Below are 27,337 nucleotides of genomic sequence, written 5' to 3' on the forward strand. Positions count from 1 at the left end.
TTTTTTCTTTGCAACAACAAGCTACCTCGGCATACATTTTTACCATGGACAGATTCGACATGAAGCTGATACCAGAGTTTGACACTTCTCCGGCTGGTCCTTTGGTGGTTGAATGGCTGGAAAAGGCCAAGCATGTTTGCCGGTTGTGTAGAATTAAAGATCCAGCTATGGTCAATCCCATTGAGGCTCACTAAGGGGGCTTATGCAGATAAAACACGCATTGTACGGAGCATTCGGTATGGACCCTTTTGTTGCCTGGAGGCAATTCTCTGAACGTCGGCTTGGGTTAGGAGAGACTGTGGGCATCTACCTGGCCGACCTGAAGAAGCTTGCTGCTCCCTTTGGTGGTGTAAGCGACTGAATATTGGCATGCGCCTTTTTGTCTGGGCTCCAGGATGATGCCAGTCGGCTGTTGCGGGCATCATCGAAGCTCGATGAGCTTGAGTTGGAAGAGTTGTTGGCTAGAGCCCAAAACATTCTAAAGGACGATGTGAAGCAGGTCTCGGCAGCGGTTGAAGCACTGGAATCGCGTACAGAGAGCCTACGGTGCTACAAATATGGCGAGAGACTGCAAAAGTGGTGTGAAACGCACCCCGGACTATGGAGCACTGAATCGAGGACGCTGTTGCCGATGCGAGAAAGCAGGCCACGTAGTATGGAATTGTCTGGGAAACGGGCAAGGGGAGGAAGCCATGGAGCCAGGACTCGCCCCCCTCCAAGAAACACTAGACAAGGCGCTTCCTGTAGTGACAGTGTGAGTTGATGGGTGTAGGTGCTCAGCGCTGGTTGACACCAGATGCACTCAAACCCTCATACACAAGAAATGTTGCACTGCATGGACGAAACCATTGGCAGAGACTCGCTGGTGTGTTTTGGGGTGAGCATTGTCCATATAAGCATTGGCAATGGCCCCCTGGTGGCTGTGAAGGTGTTAGTGGTCAAAAGGGAGCTTCTTGGATACAACCTTCTCCTTGGAATGGACACTATTACACAGCTGGGTGGAATTACCATAAATGGCGCCAGTGATATGAGGTTTTCCCAATGCGAGGAACAGGTCTGTGCAACAATCACTCTTGATGAACTCGACTTCCACGCAGAATACGACAATAGCACAAACGTGTGGACTGCATCCTGGAAGTGGTTGGGCGACCAGCCACCAGTGTCCATGTGGAATCAGCTGATGGAGCATCTCCTCCCATGTGGCTCAGAGGGCAGTACGAGGCAGAACTCCAGGTTTGCATGGATAATGGCTGTTTCTGTACCCAGAGGATGAGCTCGAGCCACCAAGGGGCTGATCCCTCCAATGGCTGTTAGGCAAGAGAATAAACAGAAGGTCTGACCCATCATGGATTACCAGGAACTCAATGAACACGCTGATCCACACACGACGGGGGCTGACGTCTGCACACATAAATTGAGGGAGTGGCGACAGCAAGGGGGCGTACACGGCAATCCTGGACCTGTGAAGAGCCTACCTGCAGATACGCGTTGAGAAATCGCTGTGGCTGTTCCAGATGGTCAAGATCAAAGGGACTCGCTATTGTTTGACCAGGCTGGGGTTCGGCCTGAACGTGGCCCCGAACATTATGACAGCAATTATGCAGGTGATCCGGCATCAGGATGAAGCCGTGCAACAGGCAACGTCATCGTATATTGACAAAATTTTTGTGAACGAGAGCCTCATGCTTGCCCAGGCGGTAAAAGAACACTTTGAGAGCTTCGGGCAGTACGTGGCAGCGCAAACGCACTTTGCTGGGAGGAAGCCATAGAGCCAGCCCCCCCCCCCACAAGCAACACTGAACAAGGCGCTTCCTGTAGTGACAGTGTGACATCCAAGAAGTTCCATCCAACATCACGCGTCGGAGCGTTTTATTCCGTCTACAGAAAACTGGTGGGCCACTTACCCATGTGGGGGTGGCTCTGGGTGGTGGTGGCGGCCATAGAGCGACGTGCGACTTCCATGTCAACGAGATGTGACGATGAGGTGCATGATCCCACCCTGCGAAGCACGCTGATGGAAGCTGTAGCCAGAGTGACCGAGAACGACCCCGTGTGAGGGAACTGGTATATTGATGGGAGTGAGTTTACAGTTTGGGTGGACATCAGCTCACTTGCCCTTGGCATTGCTCTGGTGGTCGATGGATTTATCGTAGAAGATGCCTGCTGGCTTTGGCTAGAAAATGACGCCAGGCACATAAACCTGGCTGAGCTTGATGCTACACTCAAAGGGGTAAATCTGGCGCTTCAGTGGTAGGCCAGAGTGCTACACATCGTTACAAACTCCACGTGCATGCATCAGTGGATAACTGATGCCTTGAGTGGGAAAGCACGGCTGACAACAAAGGCATCGGCTGAAATGCTAATATGGAGATGACTTGCTACCCTGACCGAGATCATCAAAGAATTCAACCTGGCCGTAGATGTGACACTGGTTCAGTCTTTTCAGAATCGCGTGGATCACCTGACCAGAGTGCCATGTCGTTGGCTGGACCTGCAAAAAGAAGTGGATGAACCGGCACCTGTGAATTGCGCTGTGGTGGGGTGTCGGCTTAGCCAGACTGTGTTGCTGATATCTATAATTAAAACGGGCACCCCGGTGTAAACCAAACCCATTACTTCACCAGGCTGGTCTACCCCTATGTGTCAAAGATGGATGTGAAATCTGTTGTGAGGAGCTGCGAAACCTGCTGGTCAATCGACCCAGCACCCGTCCGGTGGAAGAAGGAAAATCTGAGTGTGAGAGGAAATTGGAACAGGCTCGCAATGGATGTAACTCACCAGAACGGCGGGTATTTTTTGACCTTCATTGATTGCGGACCATCTAGATTTGCATTGTGGCGGCCCCTTCACTGGAAGGACGTGGCCGCTGTTGTTCGTGAGCTGGAAAGTGTCTTCCTCAAGCGTGGTCCGTCTTCTGAAATACTGACCGACAATGGCACCACCTTTGTTAGTGAGCAGTTCAAACAGTTCGCACACGGCTAGGGTATACGCCTGCGATTTCAGTACGTCCATGTGCCTAGCAGGAATGGAATTATTGAGAGAAACCACAGGACCATCAAGACTATCGCAGCTAGGAAGGAGTATACAGTGCCTGAGGCGGTGTATTGGTATAATGTCACCCCTAAGGACGACATTTCACCCTCTACCGCGCCAGCCGAAGCACTGCACAGGTACCACGTCAGGGTGAGAGGCGTGGAGACCAGCCCACTGCCCGAGCCAGAGGCGACAAGAAAGAGTATCAAAGAGGAGAATGTCGTCTGAGTTAAGAACCCCCGCGGCAAGTGCACCACATACTACAGAACCGGGCGTGTTACTGAGGTGATCAGCCCGCAATCGGTGTGGGTTGACGGGGTGCCCTGTCAAATCAAGGATCTTCGATCAATATCACAAGCGCAGCCGCCACTCAGCAATGAAAGTGAGACTGGATCCTAGACCAGTGAACCATCATTGTGGGTTACGCCGACTTTGTCAGACAGCGACCCTGAAATTAGCAGCCTTAGGTTCACTGACCCTGAAACCGAGTATGAAAGTACAGGTGAGGACAAAGCCCGCGGTCTCTGTCCGAAGAAGCACCCAAAGAAAAAGGCCACCACATCCCTGCTCTCTCTGTGATAATGATATCAGGGGTGAGTGTGGCGAAAATTGTGGGAATTCAGGCTTACCTCTTAAACGGCCTAGGTGTGCGCTTTGCCGACGCAGCGTCATGATGCTAAAAAGGGTCCAAGATGGCGCTTGCAGTCTTATATAACAATGCAGTCTCACAGAATCTTGTGTGTTCTTGCGTACATATGCAAATTTGGAGGACTCTGTCTTTTATAAAAACAGGACACTGGAGCAGATGGGAGAGACGTGAAAACGAGTCTACGGAAAATACCGACGGACGATGCTGCTGCAGTGAGCTGAGGTTTTGTGTACTCTTTTTTCTTTGCAACAACAGAGTATAAAACCCATTGTGAAATATAATGTTCTTTTTTCACAACAGACATTTTATTACTCTTTCCTTACTCGGTATCTTCATGGCAAGTGTTCGGCTGAGCTTCAATCTATGGTTCCCCTTGTAAAACATCCACAACAAAGACTCATCTAGCTACAACCATTGTCAATAATTTCTCTTTATCCCTCTGTGTACTTAAAACAAAACAACTTTTATGAGTAAAGTTTCTTTGCCAGAACTGACCATCTGTGGAACACATAAGACTATGTTGTAGGAAGCATCCCCAGCTCAAGATAGTCGTTTTCAAATCCAATATAAACAAGTTCTTGTTGAGCCATTTTCTTAAAGAATTAAATTCTGCCCTGTTTCGACTATTGCTACTGATCATCATGATGTTGTATTCCAATCGACCTGACAAACTCTTTAACTTTATCCTCAAGTACCCTTTTAGCTTTGATAAGCAGCGACTCATTAGTAAAAAAAAAGTATATGTATATATATATGTATATATATATATATATATATATATATATATATATATACATACATTTGTCTTTACATAAGAAGTACTTTGTTGCTACACAGTCATGAGCATGTTTCGGTCTACTAGTATTTACTAACTAGAGACCTCATCAGGCAACAACCCTTATTTTCGAAAACAGAAACTGTGTAGCAACAAACTACTGCTTATGTAAAGACAAATGTAACCTGCTCTACTTCTGCATTGAGCACTCTTGTATGAACATCGTTATATTTCACTGGTTACCCTACCTTTGGAAAATAGTAACCTCAAATTATATATATATATATATATATATATATATATATATATATATATATACTCTTCAGAATAGTTTTTATTTAACAATCAGTTGTTATGGAAACGTGAGATTGTAAAGTTTATAAAATATTACTGACAGCAATATTCTATAAGTTATCCCATCTAAACAAGGATTGCTCGATATGCAAGATAGAGCAAATAAATTAAATTGTGATTCAATGAATTTCAAAAAACTCTCATTGAAATGAAATGAAGTGGTTGAGTTTCATATCAAAGAATTTTTATTATTCTAAGCAAGACAAAGAATACTTTAGAAAATTAATCTCCTTAACCTATAGGGTTTCGATGTCTACCATCTCATCAGAGGAGAGAAAACATTAGCAAATACTTGTAAAGGTATGCACCCTATTTGCTAAAGTCAGTGAGACATGGAAAGTCAAAGTCAAAAATCAAAATAATAAATTTATCAGAAGCTGGATCTAAAAAACTTTCATATCCTTTTTCTGCAAATCCTCCTGCTACAGGACTTCTGATAAATTTATTATTCTTTGATATGAAACTCAACCACTTCATTTCATTTCAATGAGAGTTTTTTGAAATTCATTGAATCACAATATATATATATATATATATATATATATATATATATATATATATATATATATATATATATATATGATGAGAATAATGGAAATAGTATTCCGACAAAATAGAGAAATAAAAGGAACAAACCGAGTTATGTGTTCATCAACGTTTCGTCTTTATTTTGAGACTTCCATAATAAATAAAGACGAAACGTTGATAACTCGGTTTGTTCCTTTATATATATTTATATTCCTGTCTGTCTGTTTGTTTGTTTGTTTGTTCACAATTTGATGAATATATACAAAACGTGTCCTGCTTTAACTTTTCATTTATTTCTATATATAGTATGATACTTGCAAAATTATACAATTAAGAGATCACCTTATTTGCATATGACATTAAGAAAAATCGATTTTACTAAATAGCGGTATCTTAGTTAATGTTTTTAGCGAGAGAATTATTTGAAGTATTCTATTTAAAATTGTTATTTAATAAATTTTAAACAACAATTGTATTGATAATAAATTTAATTTAATTTATTTTGGAATTAATATTTCCAACAGCGACCTTTTTTAAAACTTTTTTAGAGTTATTTGACTCTAGATGCTATCCATAAAAAAAGAAAAAAAAGACGTTCACCAAATATCATTTGGTAATTTCATTAAGTTTCTAGCTGGAAAAATAATTCCGTGTAGATAATAAAAATGTTTGCCTTCTATTGTTTTTTTTTAAATATTCCAAAAAAAAAACTTACGAAAAAAACTGAAAAGATTCCATTTGTTTTATTTTATTCCTTACAGCAATACAGAAATCGGTAAATTTTTACCACATAATTCAATGTCGTTTAATACCTAAAAAAAATGAAGATCTATAGCCCCCCCTCTCTAAATTCAAAATTTCACAATTTACAGTTTTTTTCTTTTTTCGCGTTAATTTCATCAATTACAAACTTGATTTTCTAATTAAAATGGTAACTTTATACGACGTGACCCACATAAAATAACATGTTAGAGTGGGGGATCACTTTTCTATATAAATTTAACGTAAAATAAGCACCCACTTTTTGGCCACTAAGCGTTCAATGAGACATGCCAACTCTAGCATTTTTTCAAGTTTGGCGATTGAAGGGGAACGACAAAATCTGACAAATACAATTAGTTTTTTTTCTGGTGTGTGTGGGATTACATTGAAACATAAAATAACGATAAATTTAATTCTCTACTTTCACCTAACAATTTATTAAACAAAACAAAGCCCAAAATATCATAAAACGACAAATAAAAAGCAAATCGAAAAGCCCCCCCAAATCTAAAATTTCCTTTATTTATAAAAAAAAAGCCAGTAAAGAAAGTGCCCTTACAAAAAATAAAGGTAAACGTGTAGTTTAGCGGCGTAATTTATTTGACAGCCAAAAAATTATAAAAACTATTTACTTTTATATAAAACATTATTAGACCCAAAGGCTAAAATAAAACAACAAAAAAAAATTCATTTTTATGTTTTTTTTTTATCATTTTTTATTAGACTAAATGTGCACGCCTTACACGTTTAAAATTTGGCCTATTTTAGGTTTGACAGATTGGCTTTTTTAAGGCCAAATTTGGCCTTTTTACACTCTTTCATTAAAAAAAAAATATGGCAGCCAAAAACATAATTCATGAAAGAGCTTAAGAGCCAATCTGTCAAACCTTAGAAAGGACAAATTTTAAAAGCAATATAGTGGCCTCGAATAATAAATAAAAATGATAAAAAAATAAAATGAAATTTTTTTCTGGTTTTATTTCAGCCTTTGGATCTAACAATGTGTTTTATATGAAAATAAATAGCCTTTATATTTTTTTGTCTGGCAAATAATTTACGCCGCTAAACTACACATTTACCAAAATAAAAAATACATGCACGCATTAACGTTTATAAACGTTATTTATTTAGGTTTATAAAATCGTGAGTTTTCTTATGACAGTGATCCCTTCTGCCGAAATATCTGGTGACAAGAGTATCAGATACTTCTTTTTGGGGGCGATTACATTTGCATGTTTTTATCCGTTCTTTTATTTTTTAAATTGTTGTGGTGGTATCCACGTTACCCATGATGAAAATGATTAGTATAGCAAAACAGAACTTCATGTTAACCCAGGCAACGCCCGGTACCCATGCTAGTATATATATATATATATATATATATATATATATATATAGAGAGAGAGAGAGAGAGAGAGAGAGAGAGAGAGAGAGAGAGTCGCATTTTTCGGTTAAAAATGATGTCTTCACATTTGACAAATAAAAATATAGCTTTATGGAAACCATAAAAACAAGTAAATTATAGTTGATATAATTTGAATTTTAATATCTACGCCGTCTTTGTGAGAAAGTCGAGCATTTTCAACTTTACACAACGTTCATTTCAAATGTTCTTTGACAATACTTTTGTGCCGTCACACGCAGGTTGGCTTCGTGTCGAATTCTATATTTGAAGCACAAATAGAATTTTTCTGTTTTTTTATATCCGATCTTCAACATACTTTTTTTTTTGCATTCTTATTACCGTTAAGTAAAACTGATGTTTTCAATTAATAAGTATTTTTGTCAAAATCAGACATTTCTCAGTCTGTAAAAAAATGTACATATAAAAAAACATCGCAATTCAGACTTAATGTGTGCATGGTTACTTTTAATATCCAATTTGATTCGTTTTGTTTGTGTGAATATGGAAACCGGAATGTGGCGTCTATCAAAATGCATTTAATGTTATTTAGTGTATGTTTTGTTTGGTTGAAATGTTTAAATATTTGGAAGGGGGGTTGTCTGAAACTACGTTCCAGGTTTATTACATCTGAATCTAAAAGCTAATTTTGTTTCGCTTATATATTTGTTATTTAAACATTTTGTACAAAGGATGGAGTAATTCTTTTTTGGGACGCCAGCTCGCCAGCTCGCCAAAAAGTACGCCACGGGCCAAATTTCATTTTGTCATAAAAACAACTTCCTACATAAAAACAACTTATTTTTACACTTTTATCTCGCGAATAAACATGAAATTATATATTAAAAACCGCGTTTATTATTTTTAATATCCAACAACGGAGTTGAAGTCAATGTTTTCGATTTTAAAATAAAACTAATTTTTTTGATAAATCTCTGTTTGGCGTACTCATGAATTTTTACTTTTTTTTGTACTGGTTTGTATAAAGTAGTTTGTCTCATTCAAGTTCGAACTCAAAACATAGCTGATTGTATTGGCACATTAGTCACTGTAAAATATATTCAATGTAATACAGGAGAAATATATTTCCATATTTATCAAATGCTTTCCTCATGATAGTACTAGAAAAATCAGTATTTCTAATGAAAAAAAAAATAGCTTTAAATGCTAATAGGTAATCAATTGTCATATAAGTGCTACTTTGAATTTGATATCTTCAGAACTTAAAATTATTAATGGATAAAATATTTCAATTCCTATCAACTTCACAGAAATCAAAATATCTTTTATCAGTTTTTGCAGTTGATTTTTTTTTCTTTTTTCACTGATTCTACTTCTGGGTTTACAGTTTTTGTTTATAAAGGGTTTTTATTATTGAAATTAGTTTTTGATGAAATAAATTTCATATTAAAATGTTGTACAGAAATAAGTTGGACTTGTATTTTATTTTATATAAAATTCACCTGATTTTTTATTATATGCAAACTACAAAGACAAATTCTTTATTTCTACAGTCTTGGTCGACTTTACCCGTTTCTTTGAACAAGGTTTACATGCTAAATGTTTTAATGATTCATCAATTTACAAGTTCCCATCACTCGATATCAATTTTCCAAGTTTTCCATTTAGAAGCTTTTCATATATACTTTTTTTCGTTTTTCTGGAAAAGTATTCCATTCATTTATTGGAATAAATTTTTCTATGTAAAAAAATTCTGTATTGTATATTATCTTTTTCATATCAATGTACTGAACTCTAATCAGGTCTCTCAGATTTTCAATAAGTTGTTCAGGGGAAATAATTTTCCAGTCTGAAAAATTTTTGATGACATGCTTCATGGATTCAGCGTTATTATTTGTCCATGTTTTAAAATTTTTATTCTCCCATCTTGGTCTGCATACATAGTTGTAAATTTTTTCAATCATAGCTTTCATGTATGAATCATTTCGTGGATCAAAATCAATTTCATTAATTGCATTTAATGCAGAATCAAACTCTGATTCATTTTTTGCTTCTAACAATATTTTCCACAAAATATATTTTTTATTGATTGTATGCATTTGGCATATTGGCATCATTTACAAGTTTTCCTTTAAATTTCTACCACATAAATATCGTGTTGCATTCTCAAATACTGCATCCAATGCTTTTATGATGGCTTTCGCTTGATCTGATCCAATCTGAATTTGATCAGAAATATTTTTTTATTTTTGTTATCTTAGATGCTAAAAAAATGGACTTCATAAGTTCACTCCCTATGTAAGAGTATTGGGCCAATGAATACTAGATTATTCTTGGTTGTTCTTTTAGATATTTTTGTATTTTTAAATTTCATCAATGTCAGAAAATAAGGACCTAAGTTGAATGTTCTATAAATCCCAATTATAGACTTGTCATCCATACAAGAGCAAATATCCTTAATTTGGTCGTCTGTGTAAAATATTAGAGCTGGAATATCAGCATCTATTTTAACAACCATCCTAACGAATCTATCACTAATTAAGGTTAAACATTCTTGTAGCTGATCAAATAAGTTTGTACTTGTTGGTTGAAAGTTTTTTATCTTTTCTCTGTATTTCAGATTCGTAATGACTTTGTAGTCAGCAATCTCAGTTGGCATGTTGAGGTATATCTTTTTAGTTGGTAAAACTATGTTTTTTTTTATGTTGTCTAGAGTTTCAGGATTGATTCTTACTGTTTTCCTGCTCAAAGGTTGAATACCATTATATTGGTAGAACACAAGCTCATCTACAAGTGGGTTTTGTGTATCAAAAATAACTGTAATCCGTCTTTTAAAGGTTTTATCAAGTTTGTTAAGAACTTCATGTCTAATTATTGTTATTATTTCTGCATCGTCAGGCTGTGGTTCCATCAAGATGAACTTTATCTCATTTAGTATTTTTTTCTTAAAAAGAATTTGTTGTTTCTTTTATATATTACTTGGAAACTTTTCCGAATATAATAGTCAACATGGTACACCTTTTTATAAAGATCCCATTCACCACAATCGTCATAAAATGATCTTTTTATACCTATATTTTTATTTTTTCTATTAAATCTCAACATAAATTGGCAATTATTTTTAAGGCCACTTGGAAAATTATTTAAAATGTCATTGTACTTCAAAAAATACTGATACAGCTTTTTACCTGGACTTATATAAGTCATGAATTTAAAAGCCCCTTCCATATATACAAATTATTGATCGGCTGATCAAAATGTTTCATTTCAATTTGATTCGGAATTTCACATGAAACTGGAGTATCATTTAGAATTTCAGCTTCATTGGTAATGCTTCCTGAATCACTACTGCTTGAATCAATGCTAATAGGAACATTTCCTTGTGAATACTCTTCCAATGAAACAAAATGGTTTGGTCTCCAATATATATTCCCACAAGGTCCTGTCCACATTATATATATACTTTTCTTTGTTCTTACATTGTGTATTGCATTCAGCGCAGGTACAGATATATCTGTTAATCCATTTAATAGTGAATATATAGAATGTATTCTTATATCAAGTGCTAAAGATGCTCTGAACAATATTAATTGGTTTTCCTACTCATAAATTGACAAACATGACTCTAGATCAGCATCAAGATCTAAGTCTGCAACAAAAACAATATTATCAGGGCTTTTATTTTTTATATGATTTCTGTTTAGTATTATATAGAGCGATATTTTGAGTCATATCAGTAAGTGATACTTTTCGGTACCAAATAAAGATCTTGAAATGGCATTATATAGGCAGTTTCCATCCGCCGTAGTTTTGACTGGAATACAATTTCGAGTGTTAAATCTGTTTAACAACTCTGATGCCATTTTGTCTTCTTCAATTAAGCCATTTTAAATTTTAAAGATATTTATAGATTTAAATTAATACTTTCTATTTTAGCAATATTGGTAAGTTTTTCATTATCTTTTAATGATTCTTTTAGTCTTATCAGGGAATCAAGAAAAACTTTTGGATTATCTATGCAGACTGGGCATAAAAAATTTCCCTTAATGGATTAAGTAAGTGTTGCTTTTTCGTGCTCATTTAATTTTAAGCAGTCAAAGCGAATCCATTTTTCGCAACACTCACATTGTATACATTGGTCAATTAATTTGAAATATTGCACACTTCTTTGTGTTAATTCAAAAAGTTTCCAAAGTATTTTACTTTAATGAAAGGATCTTTAGTGTTATTATGACAATACAATACTACAAAATCTGAGAGTACAAGGATTCAAAGTCATGTAAAATAATGTTATACTGAATATATTTTTAGTGAGATAATAATATTTTAAAGAAATAACAAATTATATACTTTTTAGTTAAAAATACTAAGTGTAATGAATGATACACTATTACTAGAGTTGACTTGGCTCAACACTCACAAATTTTAGTTTTAATATTTACCTTTAAGAATAATAATCAAATGATTTGTACAAATCCAGATAGAATCCAAAAATACTTTGATTTAATTCAATTAAAAGAAAAATAAATACTTTTTTTTTATCAAATATTAATACAAAATATTATAAATTATTTTTTACAAATAACAGTCTCGGTTTTCCAAGTAAATGTTGGCGAAATTAAACGTTGAAAGTAACTTAGTCTCGAGATACGGGATCAGAGGTGAAAAATTGTAAAAATAAATTTTATTCATTTTTATATATTTTTTTATGCTTATTCGCGGGATAAATGTGTAAAGATCATTGTAAAAATAAACTTTATTCAATTTTATTCTTTAGAAAAAATAATTCATGAGTACGCTAAACACAATTTTATCAAACAAAGCCACTTTCGTTTAAGAAAAAAAAAAAAGGAAATCAACTTCATATCCGATGTATAATTTGGAGTTTTTAAAAATAATAAACGCGGTTTTTCCTATATATTTTTATGCTTATTTGCTAGGTAAATGTCCGAACATTTTTGTAAAAATAAACTTTATTCAATTTTATTCTTTAGAAAAAATAATTCATGAGTACGCCAATACAATTTTATCAAACAAAGTCACTTTCGTTTAAGAAAAAAAAAAAAGGAAATCAACTTCAATACCCGATGTATAATTTGAATTTTTTTAAAAATAATAAACGCGGTTTTTCCTATATATTTTTATGCTTATTTATTAGGTAAATGTCTGAACATTCTTGTAAAAATAAACTTTATTCAATTTTATTCTTAAAAAAAAAAAAATTCATGAGTACGCCAAACAGAGATTTATCAAAAAAAATTAGTTTTATTTTAAAATCAAAAACATTGACTTCAACTCCGTTGTTGGATATTAAAAATAATAAACGCGGTTTTTAATATATAATTTCATGTTTATTCGCGAGATAAAAGTGTAAAAATAAGTTGTTTTTTTATGTAGAAAGTTGTTTTTATGACGGAATGAAATTTGACCCGTGGCGTACTTTTTGGCGAGCTGGCGTCCTGGCGTCCCAAAAAAGAATCACCGCAAAGGATGCATTATATAACAGGTTATATATCGCAGGTAAGGAATGCTGTTTTTATTTGGATGCTTTCATGTGAAAGGTAGGATCTATTACAGTATGAGACAAACTCAACATTATACGACGTTGTATAATTGCTTTTTGGATGTGGTGAGCAAAGTTAAATGATTTGGTAGTTGTCTTTTACCATTAAACGATGGTTTCTTAAAGGGCAAATGCTTTCTAAGGTCTAATCGAAGAATGTTTTAAATTTTTACTCCGTACATATTAAGATTTTGAATGTAAGATGCTTTAAATCTAATTTGCTTTAAACAAACAAATATATTAAATCTCGATTAAAAGCTTATTTTAATTAAAAGCAAAACGAAATTATGTCCGTAACATATGATATAAACGATTATTCTTAAGGTGTGGGTGAGTGCTGAAATGTAACACGTTTTGTAGTGATAGTTTCGTAATTTTGAAAATAGTGCTGATTACATTTCACGTCTGAACACCATGTTGCCCATGATTGAAAACGGCAGGAATACTGATTAATGGTAGTTTTGTTCTTATACAAGTGTATAAAAATGTTACAAATGGCCAAAAATTATCCTTCGTCAGTGTTCGCATTAATATTAATATTCACATGAAATAATAAGTGAAGTCAAAGGAAAAAATACCGGGGAACGTTTTAGAAAACAGAAAGAAAAACGTATAAATCAGTATAAAATGCAAAAAGAAAAAAGGGAAACAGATTTGATTTCTCAATTTCGCTAAATATTTAGAATGGATTCGTCCGAAATACTTTTTATGTGTTAACTTTTATTATATGGTGGTGGACTTAAGGAGCAGTTATATGTCTCTGACTTCTATCTTATTAATAACTAACATAATGAATTTTATGGAGTAGTGACTCAAGTAAAATTGTGTAAATTTATTGTCGAAATAATCTAAGCAAATGTGTTTGCTATGCACAGTACATCATGAATTTTTCAAAACGTTGCTATAGCATTTTAGCAATTTATGGTTATCTGTTGGTTAGAATAGTTAAAATGGAAGCATTTAAATATTCAGTGGTGAATTTTCTTACATGTTGGTAATTATTGTCATATGAAAGTTAATTTGGTTGTCTTATCCAACTGTCCATGCAAAGAAACTTATGGATCTAAAGCAATGTATTGGTTTCAAAGGATAATTATTAATAAATTTTGTCTCTAATATATGCACAAATACATTTTTGTAGTTGATGATTTATGCATTATGTTATTTATTGAATTGTGTTATTAAGAGTTAATTTTAGGTTAGATGTAGTAGAGTTAGCAATTTTTTCATGAGTTTGTGTTTTTCGGGTGTGGTATGAAATATTGTTGTAAATAAATGGAGATGAGAGAATTACTAATGTTTTCTTTGTGTGTTTATATTGTATAAATTTAAGTTGCTGACAAATTGATGAAAAGTGATGAAGGATGCAGAAAGTTTGAGGAAAAGTTAAAGATGCAGGATTGAAACATACTTTTAGAAAGCAGAATGAATTCACAGCCGACTCTCCACAAGAATTGAAATACACAATCTGTAATGGATTTCTTTTGTCCAACAACAATTTTATAAAGGTATGCTGCTACCCAGACCACCCAAGTATTGTTGTATAGTATCTGTAGATTGTTTTGTAAATCAGCAATTGTTTCGGGTGCATTATGAAATCTCAAACTCGTAGGTGAACATCACGAAAGAAGAGCTAGTAGAACCAACTCTATCACCAAACTGGGCAAGACTATCTTATAAATGAGACAGAATCAGAAAGTAAGTCTGCTATGGAAATAGCCCAAAATAGTCGACAAAAATACACAAAGAACTTCCATTGCAAAAAAACAAAAAAAAAAAACCCAAAAAAACCTGGAAAAATGGGCCAACTAACAGCGTGCCAAGTATTTTCTGGGTGAATACACTTAGGACTATATAGATAAAGAAGGCTTATTAAGCTGGCTGAAAAGAGGATCGCTCCATTATAGTCAGGAGATGATTATAATGGCTGGCCAAGATTAAGGATTGATGACAAATGCTTTTAAAAAAAATGTAAGGGATCTCAGTAAGTGAAGGTTTGGCCACATAGAAGTAAAAAGTATTAAACCTGACATAGAGATATGGAATAAGGAGAAAGAAGCAACCTTAGTAGAAGTTAGTGTCCCCAATGATGCTGAATTAAACAGAGCTGAAAGGGAAAAGACAACAAAATACCAATGCCTTATGTTTGACATGAAAAGAAACTGGAATGTTAGGAAGATCTCAATCATTCCAACAACTGAACTCATGAAAAAGAATGTCAAAAACTACTTGGCAAATATATCCGGTGAACCAAGTGCAAGAGAGATTGAAACAATTGCACTTAAAGGGACAGTCATAATCTTAAAAAGATCTCTCGGTTGGAATATGCAAGATAGTGGGTGAATGTCTAACATCCGTTAGGATACCAAACTTCTAGCTTGAACAAACTAATAAGAAAATTGAAAAAAGGTACTTGTGCAGAATTTGAACCAGACATAACTAACTTCCCGCTCGACTTTGCTCGGAATATGACATCAACTGCTGGCTTTTGTCGAGCATCACTCAATTATCAAAGTGTAACAATACTCTTACTCAAGGAAAATACCGAAAAAAAAATTTTTAATATAAAAAAATCATCAGAAAAAAACAAAATAAAAAAGAAACAACTACCGTAACTGTTTTATTCTTGTAAAAAGTTCTTAAGTGAAAAAAATGAACAAGTTGTATTTTTTTACAACCATTTTTTCTGTCAAACAAAATTGAACAAAATTAATTTTTTGTGCTTTCCATAGTTTTTTAACAAAAGTTTTAAAAAAACACTTTTTGAATTTTTTCCAGTATTTTTTTTTGCATTTTTCCTTTATTTTTATAACTAATGTAAAGTAAATGTTTTTTGTTATTTTTTCATGAACAATTTTGTTCCTATAGAGTGAGGCTGAGAAACCGTTTTTTTAATTTATTTAAATGAAGACAGCCAGGATATTCCCTTAGGTTAGGTAGACTTTTCTACGGTCACATCAGATTATGTCAAAATGGGGTGAGAAGAGACAGCGAATATGGAAGAAACTTTTGCAACAGTTTAAGATGGAGACAAAAGGATCATTTCAAATGCCTGCCTCCACATAAAAAGATAACTGTCGAGAGGCTCCCAGTTGGTCCGGCATTTCGTCCTGGTACATCTCCAGCCACATCCATCCTTAACAGATCATCTTTTGGTGAAGATGAACCTCTCGCTACAAAAGACATACAATTTTTCTTTGCAGCAATTAATCGTTTTCGTCTGGCAATACGAAATAACATCTTGCGGCGTTTGCAACTGTTGATCCAAGGTGGAGATATTCATCTTGTATAAAGTTGTTAGGAACGGCCGTTTGAGGATGTGTTGTTTACTTAATTTATTGATTTTTTTCTTCCAATATTTTCCCCTAAAGATTGTCCTTTGTCACGCATTGATTGGCTGATTCGCATTTTACATCAGATTACAGTCAAACCTCGAGCGCATAACGTCATGTTCCGAGCAAAGCAAAGTATATGATTAGTTATGTCAGGTTCAAATTCTGCACAACTACCAAAAAAAAAAAAATAATAATAATAATAAAAATAAAGAGAAAGAACTTGAATGCTTAGTAGAAACTATCCTTGTGTGTGTGTAAGATCTCTCTGTAGAGGGGTCAGGAGAACTTGGCATGAGGATACTTTCCCTAAAATAAACCCTGACTAAACATTCAAGATCACATAGTATTCGCGGCCTACATAAGATCTCAGTATGGCTAACCAACATTAGCTTTTATGAGGAATGTTACACCTTCTCCAAGTGATGTTACCTCAAGTAACAACACAAAGTAGGATACTCCACCAGACTAGATGAATTCTTCTCCTGGAATCCAGTAAGACCAAGAGATTACAAGAAAGATATAATATAACTTATTTAAGTGGTTAATTGGAAGAGGAAAACTAATGTTCTTAATTTCTTTACTAACTCAATGTTTGATCAGTTAAGGAGAATTTAATGGAATATTTGAATATCTATGTATGTTACATGATAAGGGCTGTCCCCTTTTCATGTAAGTATAAAAATAGAGAGATTTAGTTAAAATGAAAATGAAATAGAATAGACGAAATTCGAACCTCGTAATTTAGGTTTAGAAATAGATTACGGAGAGAATTAGCAAACGGAATGTAAAAACAAACCATTGTTTAGCTTAGAGATAAAATAGTTTTAAGAAAAGAATGTGCATTTGTCAATTCTGTTATGAAATTCAATTGAAGAATGCAACTATAAGATAATTTAATAAACATGTTTTTAACATATTGGAAATATAGGTTACTGGGAATATAATTACTGGGAAAACATACGACGAAATCGATGAAGAAATGGCTTTTAGATAATGAAATAAGCATCCTGAAGTGGCCAGGTCAAAGTCCGGACTTGAATCCAATGGAAAACTGTGGTGAAGGCGAACGTGAAAAGAAGGAAACTAAGGAACCTGAGGGAATTAGAAATATCGCCAAGGAAGAATGGTTTAATATTCCTGTTGATGTGTGTAGGAATTTAGTAATGTCGTATAGAAAACGTCTGAAAGCTGTTATTAAAAACAAAGGCTTTGCAAGTGGCTATTGATAAAGGGTACCAATAAATTTGAATGCGTCTGTTTTTTTGTTATCATTAATAATATTTATTTTGAATATTTTATAATAAACTAAAAGCGTTTCAGGAGAGCTGTAGATGGTCAATATAAATTGAAAGGGTGCCAATAATTTCGGCTTTAAATTTATATATATATATATATATATATATATATATATATATATATATATATATATATATATATGATTACTTCATTTAATCACATAAATTAATACACGAAGATATAATTTTATGTGGAAATTTTCAGTACTCAGTGCATAGGTAGAGCTAGGTAATAAGTTATGAAAATATATATGGCAATTAAGCTACACAGAATATTCCGCATTTCATTCTTGAGAGAATTCGTCAGGCATAAGCATAAGCCTGGCGAATTATCACGAAAATGAAACGCAGAATATCCTGTGTAGTATAATCGTGTATTCTCACGAGAATGAGGAGCGGAATATTCTGTCGTGCTTAATTGCCATATATATATTTTCATAACTTACTATATATATATATATATATATATATATATATATATATATATATATATATATATATATAAAAATGTAATTTTTGGTTCGTTCAAAGTTTATACAACTATATTTCTACATTAACAATTTATTTGAAATTTTCAGACAACCCATCTTTAGAGTCGAGGGATGTTTTTATGTTATTAAAATAAATTGACATCGCCAATTATTAAAATATAAAATAAAATAAATATATTTTCGTAATCCGTAGAGTGTGAACCTGTTTTGTTGATAGAACTGAACTTCCGGTTCGATTCATTTCACACCCACGAATGGACGAAACTAACTAGAAGATTTCATTTTCTGTTTACTCGATAAGTAAAAAAAAAAAAAACATAATTCATTTGTTTATCTTCCAAATGTTTTAATTTAAACATTTTTTCTTTATTATATCAGGCAAAAAAAAAAAAGTTTGTCGCTTGCTTTTTGAGTCGAAGTCGTTTTTTTAATTTTTTTTTTATTTTTCGATATAAGAAAATATGAACTTTTTATTATTATTAACACTATTGTTTGGTGAAAGTACATTTTTTTTCGAATAAATTTTACGGATTGGTAACTTGCTTTGGTGCTAATGCAGAGAGTGGTCCGCGCTATTTTTTAAATCGTATTTCCAGGTTTAATTAAAGTTTTATTATATGTTTTTTTATTCAATTGTAAGGTTTAGGTACAAAACACCCAGATTAGGTACAAAACACCCTCCCCTCCCCATGTTAAGAATGGCTTTTTAAATAATAACGTTATTATTTCAGCACATATCACTCTCTGCATGAGTACCGTACTTCACCTTACACTTTAATAAACAAAACATGGTACTTATGCAGAGAAAGTACCGTGCTAAAATAATAACGTTATTTAGAAAGCCATTCTTAACATGGGGAGGGCGTTTTGTAACTATTCTATACTTTCACCTAACAATTTAATAAACAAAAGATGGTACTTATGCAGAGAAGGTACCGTGCTGAAATAATGCTATTAAGAAAATCATTCTTAACATGGAAAAGGGAGGGTGTTCTGTAACTATTTTATACTTTCTCCTAACAATTTAATAAACAAAAAATAGTACTATCGTTATTTAGAAAGCTATTCTTAACATGAGGAGGGAGTTTTGCATCTATTTTATACTTTCACCTAACAGTTTAATAAACAAAAATAGATAGTGCGTATGCATAGAAAATACCGTGCTGAAATAATGTTATTTAGAAAGACATTCTTAACATGGGGATGGTATTTTGTAACTATTCTGTCCTTTCAACTAACAATTTAAACAAAACATGGTACTTATGCAGAGAAGCTACCCTGCTGAAATAATGACGTTATTATTTAGAAAGCCATTCTTAACATGGGAATAGGGGTGTTTTGTAACTATTCTGGACTTTCACCTAACAATTTAATACACAAAAGTTAAACTTAAGCAGACAAGGAACAGTACTGAAGCATTAATATTATTTAGAAAGCCATTCTTAACATGGGGAGGGAGGATTTTTTTTAACTATTCTGTACTTTCGGTGCTAATGCAGAGAGTGATCCGCGCTATTTTTTATATCGTATTTCCACGTTTAATTAAAATTTTATGATATGTTTTTTATTCAATTGTAAGGTTAAAATACAGAATAGGTACAAAAACCCCTCCCCATGTTAAGAATGGCTTTTTGAAATAATAACGTTATTATTTCAGCACGGATCACTCTCTGCATGAATACCGATTAATGTTTTGTTCTTTGCTTTTTTACTGTATTTTTTTTGTTTTTTTTTTAAAGGAAACCTTTTTAACAAAAATTGAAAGTACACGTTTTTTGTTTTTTTGTTTTTACAAAAGTAGTTTTTATATAAGAAAATATGAATGCTTTTTCTTTATTAAAGAAATTGGGTACTCGTGCACCTATTGATCCGTGCTGAAATAATAACATTATTATTTAAAAAGCCATTCTTAACATTGGGAGAAGAGGGTGTTTTGTAACTATTCTGGACTTTCACCTAACAATTTAATAAACAAAAATTAAACTTAAGCAGACAAGGAACAGTACTAAAGCATTAACATTATTTAGAAAGCCATTCTTAACTTGGGGAGGGAGGATTTTTTTCTAACTATTCTCTACTTTCGGTGCTAATGCAGAGAGTGATCCGCGCTATTTTTTAAATCGTATTTCCACGTTTAATTAAAGTTTTATGATATGTTTTTTATTCAATTGTAAGGTTAAAGTACAGATTAGGTACAAACCCCCTCCCTCCCCATGTTAAGAATGGCTTTTTAAAATAATAACATTATTATTTCAACACGGATCACTCTCTGTATGAATACCGATTAACGTTTTGTTCTTACCGTATTTGTTTGTTTTTTTAAGAAAACTTTTTTAACAAAAATTGAAAGTGCACGTTTTTTCTTTTCTTTTTTTACAGAAGTTGTTTTTATATAAGAAAATATAAATGTTTTTAAAGAAATTGGGTACTCATGCACTTATTGATCCGTGCTGAAATAATAACGTCATTATTTAAAAAGTCATTCTTAACATGGGGAGAAGAGGGTGTTTTGTACCTATTCTGTACTTTAACCTTACAATTGAATAAAAAAACTGTAAATTTTTAGATTAGGTCCACCTCCACAATTTTCTTTTAAATGACGACTTTTTTCAGTTTTCGACTATGCTGAATACGGAAATCGCATTGAAATTTTGCAGAAATAAGTAGTTATCGAGATATTAAAAATTTGTATAATGTATTGTAATCTCTGGCAGCCATCTTTTTTACACGCTTGCGCGCGTCATAAACAAATCTACGCGCGTAAAAAAGATGGCCGCCAAAGAATACAATGCATAAAACAACTATTTATATCTCGATAACTACTTATTTCTGCAAAATTTCAATGCGATTTCTGTATTCAGCATAGTCGGAAACCTTGAGAAGTCGTCATTTAAAAGAAAATTGTGGAGGTGGATCTAATTTAAAAAAAAATACCAAAAAAACATAAAACTTTAATTAAACTTGGAAATACGATTTAAAAAAAAATTAGCGCGGATCAGTAAGTGCATTAGAACCCATTAATCGACTAACGTGACCTTATTGCCAAATAAGGTCCGGCTACAATGTTGAACGCGCCGTTCACATTGTTTTTTTTTTTTCAAGTTAAATTCAACTTTCACAATATCTTTTTATTTTTTTATAATTTCACAATATCTTTTTTTAATAGTAAATTGTTAGTTAAAAAAGCACAGAATAGTTACAAAACACCATCCTCTTTCTATGGTAAGAATGGCTGAAAAAAAATATTAGGTACTCATGTAGAGAGTGATCCGTGCTGAAATAATAACGTTATTATTTAAAAAGTCATTCTTATATGGGGAGGGCAGGGTGTTTTGTATCTATTCTGTACTTTAACCTTACAATTGAATGAAAAAACATATCATAAAACTTTAATTAAACTTGGAAATACGATTTAAAAAATAGCGCGGATCCATAAGTTCATTAGCACCAGAAATTGTTAGGTGAAATACAGAAATGTTTCTATCAAGAAAACCATTATTTTTTTTTGTTGCTATTCTTACCAAGGGGAGGGGATGGTGTTTTGTCATTATTCTGTGCTTTCAACTAACAATTTATTAAAAAAACAAAAGGTTTCACATTAGGTCCACCTCCACAATTTTTAACATGGGTAGGTTGGGGGTGTTTATTCTGAAAGCCGTTCTTAACATGGGGAGAATGGTGGTATTTATTCCAAAAGCCGTTTTTAAAAGACGAAAGACAGGTAAAAGGTTAAAACATGTGGTTAGGCATGGGTGTTGTTTATTCCGAAAGCCGTTCTTAATATGGGAAGGTTGGGAGTGTTTATTCATGGCCGTCAGTGAATTATAGTGCATAGTACAGGTTTTTATATCTGGAAAACTAATTGCCTATGCAAATTTTAAATGAGATTTTCTTATTCAGCATAGTCGAAAATTGTGGAGGTGAACCCAATGTAAAAAATATACCCCCCCCCCAAAAAAAAGATATTGTGAAATTTAAATTTAAGCGCGGTACTAAAAATAAAATTTAGACAGAAAAATACACCTTTGGGTTTGTACTTGCACAAAGACTTGAAAGAGTTGTCAACAAAAACAAATATATAACAAGTAAATATTTTCAAAGGCAAGATAAGTTACTTTTCTACCTAATTGGATAATTTTAGTGTTTTTATTGGGTTTGTACTACTTTACATATAGATTCGAAAAAGTTGTCAAAAAATAAATGTATAACAAATATTATCAAAGGCAAGATATATTACTTTATTACCAAAATGGATAATTTTTTTGTTTTTTTAATGTAACATGTTTATTTGGCTCAAAAAACACAGCGTTTACTGCTATATTTGAAAATTACAAATGGCGGCAGACTGTGTTAAACACATTAGGTTTGGGAAAATGAGTTAAAACTAAAAAACTATACAAAATACTGTTAAAAACCACCGAATACATGTCTGCCTATGTCACGGTAACATATATTGAATGAGTTCCTGACAGTATTTTGTATAGTTTTTTAGTTTTAACTCATTTTCCCAAACTTAACGTGTTCAACTGCCGCCATTTGTATTTTTCAAATATACAGATAAACACTACATGTTTTAGAACCGATTAAACATTTTACACTAAATAAAAACACTAAAATCTTATCCAGTTAGGTAGAAAAGTAACTTATCTTGCCTTTGATAACATTTATTTGTTATATTTATTTCTCAACAACTTTTTCGTTTCTGTGTTTAGTAATACAAACCCGTTTTATTTACTATAACGTTTAGTCGGCTCGAAAAATAGTGTTTATCAGTGTATTTGAAAAATACAAATGGTGATGGACACTGTTGATGATGTTAAGTTTGAGAAAATGATTTAAAACTAAAAAAATATACAAAATACTATCAGAAACCCACCGAATATGTCAGCCTATGTCACAATAACATATAATCAGTAGGTGTCTGATACTGTTTTGTATAGTTTTTAACTGATTTTCCCAAACTTAACGTATTCAACAGAGTCCGCAACGATTCATCTTTTTCAAATACATAGATAAACACTGAGTTTTTTGAGCCGATTAAACATTTTACATTAAATAAAACCACTAAAAAATTATCCAGTTAGATAGAAACGTAATTTACCTTACCTTTGCTTTCATTTATTCGTTTTTGGACAACATTTTCCAATCTGTGTATAGTAACACCCCCCCCCCTCCTACCCAAATATTAATTAAAAACTCACATTTTTTATTAAAATAAAAAAAGAAAACTATTTAGCGTTTCAACGTTTTAGCAACTTTCGGCTTAATCCACTGAATGTTGGTCGAGCCCAAGCCATGATTGATGGTAACTCTCGAGGATCCGGATCCAATTCTGCAGGAGTACCATTTTTTTTTTTCATTTTCCCCCCCCTTTTTTTTTTTTTAATAGTTTTTGGAGTGGATTGCTTTACTAAGAATATAAGAAACATGCATTATCTCTTTTTATTAGAATTTTCCATTACACGAAATTAAGCCACAGCAACGCGTGGCAGGGTACAGCTAGTATATATATATATATATGTGTGTGTGTGTGTGTGTGTGTGTGTGTGTGTGTATGTGTGTGTGTAGTATTTGTAGACATCACTTAAAATATAACGATTTATGTAATAAACATTGATTTCATCTCTTAAAATGGCTAACATTCTGTAAAAACGACGTCAACATAGATTTATCGATGGAGAAAATTGAAGAGCTGCTCCGTTCTGGTCTTCTTTTTATTGATTTAAAAGTCTATAACAGATAATCTCAAGATTTAAATAAAATGGGAGGATTCGGACCATAGATTGGTCAAGCCCAGAATGTTGGAACATTGATCTTTGTCTGAGCACCGATTCAACCCATGTACAAAGGGGAAATGGATGTGCATACACTGAAAGAAGGGGCAATCCCTAATGGTCAAAATGCGGAGATGAAAGTATCACTTCCAACGATACTGGAACGAAACGGTATGTCACACATACAGTGGACATCAAAATATCACAAGAAAATTATTTTAAATAGCATCATTAATAATTACAGTAGACACTACAAGGCAAAATAATAGATGAGCCTCCCAAACTAATTCTAAAATAGATGTTTTAAAATCTGAGGAGTTAATCTCTCTTTCTTCTGTCTGTCTCTCTCTTTCCTTCTATCTATCTATCTATCTATCTATCTATCTATCTATATATATATATATATATATATATATATATATATATATATATATATATATATATATATATATATATATATATATACGGATCTGTGTGAATCTATATATATATATATAATGCTCCCTATCTTGGGTTGAGCATATTGGGAAGTGATATACAAATTACCATTAGCGTCTGAAGCGATGCTCTTTGTGTAAACAAATTGAGCTTAGGTATTTGGACAATTTCAAAACATTGTTAATTTACTGCCCCTATAGTAGCAACTGAATAGAGCAATGGACTGTCATTTAGGCGGTTGGGTTTCGATACTGGCTTGAGGTAGTTGCTTGTCTAGCCGCACTGATGAGCTGTGAAACAGTGAAACAATACTGTATTTGGATTACTATATATATATATATATATATATATATATATATATATATATATATATATATATATATATATATATATATATTTGTGTAGACGCCCACTAATTAACATAGGTGGGTGAGTGAGTGATAAAGGTGTCAATCACCAATGCCGGGGGATTTCTGCAACGACCGCCAAATATCTCCGGAATATCTCCAACTGAAGTATATCTGAAGACATGTAAATATGTATATAACTTCTCTTCCTAATATTGTTATACCTTTACTTCCGTGTTTTTGTTAATTATTTGTGCAGACACAACAATTTGTTTACTGTTTCCAGCAAAGTGCTCGATTATAAAAAAAAATTCCAGTATGAGAGCTTAGTATTTACTTATTCAAAAACTGTACAAAAGGCCAGAAAAACATTGGTACCGTCGGTTTCAAGCCCAGTATAAGGGGGACTAGATAATGGTAAATAATATTAGGCTCTCATCAACCATTGTTTTCTGTTATATATAAACATATATACATATATTACTATTGATATAATAGTTTCGTATCATCAATACGTAGGTCTATCAGTGTTAGTTGCATTTATGTGTGTAGTATTAAGTTGGGAGTACTAAATATGAATATACTAATAGAAAGACCCGACGTTGCCCGCGATTGAATGAGGATCAATAAATTTTCCATCCTCACATACTTTCATCGTCATCGACATTGATGAAATCGCCCATTTTTCAATCAAATCAATTGATTGGCTGCTCTAGTTGGGAACCCTTCGTGGTGTCCCGGGAGGCAGCTTCACATGCCTCCCCACAGTGACGTAGTCTATATTGCACTGTAGAGAATCTACTGTTGATTTTATAAAATTATCTGTAAATAATGGCTTCATTTAAAGTTTAAAATTCCAAAGTCAAATATTATGGTTCAGTTGTGCTCTAAACAGAAACCTTCATTTCGAACAAGCCCTTATTTTATCAATGAACCAACTGTTGATTTTATGAAATTATTTTTGAACAATTACTTGAATTGATGTTAATGTGTGCTTGCGTGTGTGCATTTGACTTACATACAAGTTATATGATGATCAGTTGATGAAATGTGATTTTTTTTACAAATGTTTATATGAGAAGAGTGATGTTTTCTTTGTTTGAGATTCTTTGCAGAATATTGTTAAGTGTTTCTATATATAAGAATTTGGAAAATTGATGGCATAATTTCGATATTATGTTCTCTCTCTATATCTATCTATCTATCTATCTATCTATCTATCTATCTATCTCTGTCTCCCCCTCTCTCTCTCTCTTTCTCTCTCTCTCTCTCTCTCTCTATATATATATATATATATATATATATACACACACATACATATCTAATATAATATAATCTATCTAACCCAACTATCACATTGTGAGTGCGTGTGTGTAAGTTCCTTCCTCATAAATTCCGAAACGGCTGAGCCTACCTCTTGCAAATTTCACACAATATAATAATATATGCCTGGCAGTTTTAGATATGTTTTGTACAGAAATTCATCCGATAAGTATTCAAAATCGAAAAAATCCAATCTTAAACATAGTCTTTCTTCTCCTATAGACAAAAAAAAGAAGTTCTACAGGAGAATATTTTACATCGGCCAAGGGAAATATTTTTATTATTTCTCTTGGCCAATGTAACGTAAAATATTATATGTAAAAATTCTTTTTTTATCTATAAGAGAAGAAAGACTATGTTTAAGACTGTCAAGCTCAAATATAAGCTTACGTGATATCGTAAACAAATACAAATGAAATTTGATGAACGACATTATCATTATTATTTTTTAAGTTGTTTTTGCAAATTAGTCCCCCTATGAAAATGATTTCTCATAACATATAATAATCAATAGAGGATTGATTCTATAATGATACACATACAATGTGCACAAATTAAAATATCTTGTTCAAGCGTATTGTATGATCGAGCAATGCCGGGTAACGCCAGACGGCCAGCTAGTATATATATATATATATATATATATATATATATATATATATATATAGGTCCAGAAACGCTTGGTTTTCCGAGATATAGGCCATGAAAACAGATGCTAATCAACATTCTCTGTTGTAAACATGTAATACGTACAATGAGTGTGACAGTGTATTGTTATTTCTACACATGGGAAAATAACATTATCTTTGTGAAAGGAGTACAGATAAAATAAACCTGGAGCTTGTGTTGCAACATATATCAAGAAAATCATGGGAAAATTATGCCAAAATACAAAAACTGTCGGGTTCTGAAGTAAGTTCTGAGTGTCATGATTGGCACCGGTTTTGATAGCCAACACTGAAAACTTGGTTGACATCTTACGAATGTTGACCTTTCTTATGTTAAGAGAAGAACAAATTCAGATATATATGATCAACACAGACTAAAGACCACACAGTGGAAAAAACTGAATCACAAAGTAATGGAGCGCAGAAGCAACTTGCATACAAAGACATTTCTTTATACATATGGAACATAATCACAAAGTAATATCATTTATTTCCAAACATCCTGTATATATAACCGTAACTAACACTGGTACACTCACACCTTGGTGATTGGAAGTTATTATAAAGTAATATTAATTCTTTATCACTACGTCCAGCACTCCTGTTTTCATATTTTCACAAACACATGGAAAATTCAAA

Source organism: Euprymna scolopes, chromosome 29 (genome assembly GCF_053919585.1).
Source record: "Euprymna scolopes isolate OS-2025 chromosome 29, ASM5391958v1, whole genome shotgun sequence".
In the NCBI taxonomy this organism is placed as follows: domain Eukaryota; kingdom Metazoa; phylum Mollusca; class Cephalopoda; order Sepiida; family Sepiolidae; genus Euprymna; species Euprymna scolopes.